This window comes from Arachis stenosperma, chromosome 2 (assembly GCF_014773155.1).
Source record: "Arachis stenosperma cultivar V10309 chromosome 2, arast.V10309.gnm1.PFL2, whole genome shotgun sequence".
Lineage (NCBI taxonomy): Eukaryota > Viridiplantae > Streptophyta > Magnoliopsida > Fabales > Fabaceae > Arachis > Arachis stenosperma.
Window position 1 is genome coordinate 26,879,841 of NC_080378.1, and position 6,263 is coordinate 26,886,103.

The 6,263-nt window shown below is 37.3% G+C and overlaps 1 non-coding gene across 1 annotated transcript; it reads right to left on the reverse strand.

Annotated features, from left to right (window-relative positions):
• Positions 1–224: 224 nt before the first annotated feature.
• Positions 225–332, reverse strand: LOC130965013 (small nucleolar RNA R71). Its single transcript, XR_009081072.1, has one exon. It is a non-coding gene; the product is annotated as a small nucleolar RNA R71 (small nucleolar RNA).
• Positions 333–6,263: the final 5,931 nt, after the last annotated feature.

Consider the following 6,263-nt stretch of genomic DNA (forward strand, 5'->3'; position numbering starts at 1 on the left):
CATCAGAAGATCCCTATCAGTTTTTAACTGAGTTCTTGCAGATCTGTAATACTATTAAGACTAATGGAGTAGATCCTGAAGTCTATAGGCTCATGCTTTTCCCTTTTGTTGTAAAAGACAAAGCTAGAACATAGTTAGACTCACAACCTAAAGATAGCCTGGACTCTTGGGATAAGCTGGTCACGGCCTTCTTGGCCAAGTTCTTTCCTCCTCAAAAGCTGAGCAAGCTTAGAGTGGATGTTCAGACCTTCAAGCAAAAAGATGGTGAATCCCTCTATGAAGCTTGGGAAAGATACAAGCAGTTGACCAAAAAGTGTCCTTCTGACATGCTTTCAGAGTGGACCATTTTGGATATATTCTATGATGGTCTATCTGAGTTCTCTAAGATGTCACTGGACCATTCTGTAGGTAGATCCACTCACCTAAAGAAAATGCCTGCAGAAGCTCAAGAACTCATTGACATGGTTGCAAATAACCAATTCATGTACAACTCTGAGAGGAATCCTGTGAGTAATGGGACGCCTCAGAAGAGGGGAGTTCTTGAAATTGATGCTCTGAATGCCATATTGGCTCAGAACAAAATGTTGACTCAGCAAGTCAACATGATTTCTCAGAGTCTGAATGGATTGCAAAATGCATCCAACAGTATTAAAGAAGCATCTTCTGAAGAAGAAGCTTATGATCCTGAGAACCCTGAAATGGTAGAGGTGAATTACATGGGTGAAGCCTATGGAAACACCTATAATCCCTCATGGAGAAATCATCCAAATTTCTCATGGAAGGATCAACAAAAGCCCCAACAAGGCTTTAATAATGGTGAAAGAAACAGGTTTAGCAATAGCAAGCCTTTTCCATCATCTTCTCAGCAACAGATAGAGAATTCTGAGCAGAGCTCCTTGATGATTGGATTTTTGATGGTATAGAATTTCACTATTGAAGTCTAGTTGCAAGTATAGTTTCTAAACCAACAATAATCCTTTCATACAAAAGATTGTTTGTCACAAGTAACAAACCCCTAAAATTAATAACCGAAGTATTCAAACCTCGGGTCGTTCTCCCTAGGAATTACAATAAAGTGTCTTGTTATTGGTTATGAGTTATTTTTGGGGTTTTGATAAGAGGCATGAAAGATAAATGGCAAGAAAGTAAACTAATGGCTAAAAAGGTCTTGGCAAGGGTTGGTGGTTAAGGATCTCTATCCTAATCACTAACCACAATATGAGAATTGGTAAGGATTAATCTCATTAAATCATCCTCTAACTAGTAGTAAAGGAAAGTCAAATGAGCTATATCAATCCTAGTCCATAAGTCCTAACTCTCCACTAATCCAATAAGTGAGAACTACAGTCAATGGATCCCAATCATCAATTACTTTGACATTAGTAACTCAAGAGTTCCTAAGTTACCTTTCCAAGCCAAGAGTATAAAATTCTACTCTAAAATCCAACCAAGCATTTCATCAAACACTTGGAAGGCACAAAAGGAAAGCATAGTAAAATTGCAAGAAAAGTAAATCTACACTATTTAATTGCAAGGAATTAAACAACAACAAATCAAAAGAAACACATTTATTATGAATTACCTTGATTGAATTGAAAGAGAGTAGAAGAAACAAAAGTAGATCTACAACAAAACACAAGAACAACATAAAGGAGATTACAACAAAAGAATGGAAGAAGAATGAATGTAACTACAAGGAATTGAGAAGATAGAAGTAGAAGAAGGTGAATTGAAATCTAGATCTAAGAACTAAACCTAATCCTAATCCTAATCCTAGAGAGAAGTGAGAGTTTCTCTCTCTAGAAACTAATTCTAACTACTAAACTAAGCTAAACTAGACTAATGGTAACTAACATGTGTTTCCCTCTTCAATACCTTAGGTTAAATAGCATCAGAAATGAGTTGGATTGGACCCACAAGGCTTTAGAATTCGCTGGCCACGTTTTGCTTTAAGTGAACCAGGTGGCAGCAACGGCGCGTGCGCGTACTATGCGCGTACTCGAAGCCCCGGATGTTAGCTTTCTAACCCAACTAGAACCGCATCATTTGGACCTCTGTTGCTCAAGTTATTGTCGTTTAAGTGCGAAGAGGTCGGCTTGACAGCTTTCCGGTTCTTTCATTTCTTCATGAGTTCTCCAACTTTTCATGCTTCTTTCTTCATTCCCTTGATCCAATCTTTGCCTCCTAAACCTTAAATCACTTAACAAACATATCAAGGCATCTAATGGAATCAAGGAGAATTAGATTTAGCTATTTTAAGTCCTAAAAAGCATGTTTTCACTCTTAAGCACAATTAAGGGAGAAGTTATAAAACCATGCTATTTCATTGAATAAATGTGGGTAAAAGGTCATAAAATCCATTAAATCAAGCACAAGATAAACCCTACAAATGGGGTTTATCAACCTCCCCACACTTAAACCAAGCATGTCCTCATGCTAAAACCAAGAATGAAGTAAGGGTATGGCATTTATTCAATGGGAACTAACTAAATGCAATCTACCTATATGCAACTATCTAAATGAATGCAATTTGCTTAGTCAAAATAAATCAATTCCCAAGAAGCATATATGCACAAGGGCTAAGGACTAGCAAGTCTAATCCACAATTGAATTGAGCTATTAAATATTTTTACAAACTTGCATGAAGAGTGATGATTGTAGGTGAAAACATGTAATTGAGCATCGAATCCTCACCAGAAGTGTTTGCACTCTATTCGCTCAAGTGTTTAGGGTTGATTCACTCAATTCTCCTCTAATCATGCTTTCCAAGATTTGTTATTCTTCTAACAATCAACATATATCTCATGCATGCATACATCTATCATGAGGTCTTTTCTTTGATTGTAATGGGGTTAGGGTCAAGGTAGGATGCATATTTGGTCAAGTGGACTTGAAATTTGAATCTTTGATAAGCTTAAACTTCCCACCTAACCTATGACAACCTATGCAATTTAAGTCCTAACCTAACTACCCATCCTACTCACTTTTTCACATACTCATGCATCTTCTTTTCACTTTACAACACTTATGCATTGACCCTTATTGGACTTTACTTTGGGGCATTTTGTCCCCTTTTTTATTTCTTTCTTTTTTTCTTCTTTTTCTTTCTTTTTTCTATTTTTTTCTTTTCCATATTATTTTTTCTTTTCTTTTGTTTTTCTCATTCTTTTCTTTCTATATACAAGAACATCAATGCATAATATTTTACATTTGATCAATACTTGAGTATGTACCTATTTCCCAATATTTCTAATAACAATACAAAACTACCCCTTTCATTCACCCAATGTCCCAAGGTTCCCACACTTGAATGATTCTCACACACACTAGCCTAAGCTAATCAAAGATCCAAATTAAGGACTTTTATTGTTTTCCGCTTTAAGGCTTGTAATGTGCTAAATTAAAGAACAAGTAGGTTAAGCGTAGGCTCAAATTCGGCTAATCAAGGGGAGATAAAGGGTAAGGCTATTTGGTACGTGGGCTAATGAAGTGATGGCCTCAATCATATAAATGCATGAATACAAGGAATAATGGACATATAGAATCAAACAATTCAAAGATTACAATCATAGAAAGAGAATAATGCACACAAGAAGGAAAAATAAGTGGTTATAAAATGTAACCACACCATTAGGCTCAAGTCTCACTTGCTTCTGTTCTTAGCTCAAAAACATGATCCATAAGATATATAATTCAAACAAATTCTATGAAAAGTTTTCACTCAAATCAATTGGTGTGCCCTATAGATAGAAATCTTGAAAATTCATTATTTTGACTAAGCTTATTTTGTATATATATGCAAAAACTAAGAAAATGCGAGTAAAAATCCTAAAATCCTAGAATGAAATGCAAAAGTGTTGAAATTAGAAATTTGTCACCCAAAATCGCCGACCGGTCGGACGACCTCCCCACACTTAAAAGTTTGCACCGTCTTCGGTGCATTCAAAGATGAGCAAGGGGGTACGGCGACTCTCTGGATTGCTACGTGTTCCTAGTCTTGCTTCCGTTATTGCTCGTGGTGCATTCATCATGAAAAACAAAAATATAACACCATAAGATGAGACAATACAAAAGCAAGGAAGCATACTTTGTTGGAGTGAGGTAAATCACTAGAATGCGGTGAGTGAATTAATGTGACATTAATGACAAATAAGTGTGTGAATTCTAAATTGCGCGGTTTCGAACACACATTAGCATAAAAGATATGTCACCAAAGAAGCATGCACTTTACTCATTCTAGTATGCTTGAGATGCTTTAAGTGAACTTGTAAGGTAAAACAAGCATTAAAGAAGCATGAAAGCATTCAAGCCAAACACATATGGATGCATATAATCATGAAATACAATGCATTAAGGTAAATGCACAACATCATCCATCAAGAAGTTGCCTAATCACAAAATAAGGCTCAAATTACATGGTGGCCAAATCATGTAATTCAGGAAGAGTTACAAGCTCGAAGGCAATTCTCATCACTTGGTATTCTTAAAAGGTAAGCATGAAGAACTCAAAACCAAGTAGCAAAATATAACCTCAATCATAGAATCCAACAAAGATTATAAACATAATGATGTTAAGATAACATCCCTTTTTAATACTCAGCAGCAAGTAGTGGTAAACAAGAATAACAATCCAACACTTATAATGAAAAAGAAAAAAATGAAATGAAAACTAACTAGAACTAACTAAGCAACTAACTAACTAACTAATTAACTAACTAACTAATAACTAATTAACTAACTAAAATAAATGGTTATCAATGGTATTTGGAAGTGTTGGATGAGGGGTAAGAGAAAGGAGAAGGAAAGAAATAGAAAGAGGAGAAGAAAAGAAATGTGGTGAAGGAAGGAAATCCGCCCGGACGCGCGCATACCGCGCGCGCGGATGGTGGTGTAATGGATGCGGCGCGTACGCGTACTATGCGCGAGCGCGCCGATGGCTTATTCCGAGAGTGGCGTGTACGCGTCATATGCGCGAGCGCGCAAATAGGTTTGTGCCAAAGGCATAACGTTGGCGCGGCGCAAGCACAACTCTCTGGAAAAATGCATGGAGGGTGGAACTTCTCAATCCACGCGTACGCACGCATGGCGCGCTCGCGTGGATGGTCCAAAACGCTTGATGCACGTGTACGCACGCAGTGCGCGTACGCGTGGATGGTGCTCTGTTTTTCAAAAATTTTTGCTATGTTTTTGCACCAATCCAAGCATTCCAAACCTCCAAACAGCTACCAAAATACCATAAAACCTTATTTAACATACTAAACTACTAATTAGACTCATTAAAACAATCAAAACAAGAATTTAAACTAATTCTACCAATATGTACAAAAAGATAAAATGAAAAGAAGTTACCATGGTGGAGTGTCTCCTACCTAGCACTTTTGTTTATTGTCCTTAAGTTGGACTTATGGGGAGCTTCTCTCAAGGTGGCTTGTGCTTGTACTCATCTTGGAACTTCCAACAATGCTTGGAATTCCAATAAGCTCCATCATTTAAGATCAATATCTCCAAGCTTTGATGGAGTTCTTCACAAACCATGGGCTCTCAATGTTGATCCTCTTCTTGTAATCCGGGATCCCACACTTTATTTTCACACCCATCTCCAAGTTGATTATCATTAGTCCATGTGGGTGGTGAGCAAAGTGAATTCTCAAAGAAATGACCAAACATCATCCTAGACCCAAGCAATCTAGTTCTACACCAACCTTTGCTATCAAGCTTTGGACATGTGACCATAATGAACCTAGAATGATGCTTCCAACCACTAACCATTTCCTTTTTACTCTTAAAGCCACTAATTTTTCTAAGTTGACCATCCGTCTCAAGCAAACCATATTCAAGGGGAATAACAAAGCTTAAGTATAAGGAATTTACCCACTTGAATGAGAGAATGGATGGTGGTGGCTTGGGGAGAGGTATCTCCAATGTGCTTGCAAGCTCTACTCCCTTGTTTGCTTCCTTGTCAATCTCCACCCCTTCATAAACTTCTTCATTCTCAATCCTTTGTTCATCAACTTTATCTAACTCTTCTCCATCACTCAAGTCATAAATGGGAGGTTGAGAGAAATCTACCTCCACATCATTTTCAAATTCATTGGGAGAAGGTTCTTCAAATTCAAAGGATCCTTCACTAAGAAGATTGGATGCATGATCTTCATCACTAAGGAAACTCAATTCTTGCTTCATTCTCTCCAAGTTTTCATATAGAATATGCCTCGGAGGTTGTGCACATTCCTCCTCAACATCAAATTTACTCTTCTTGGAGG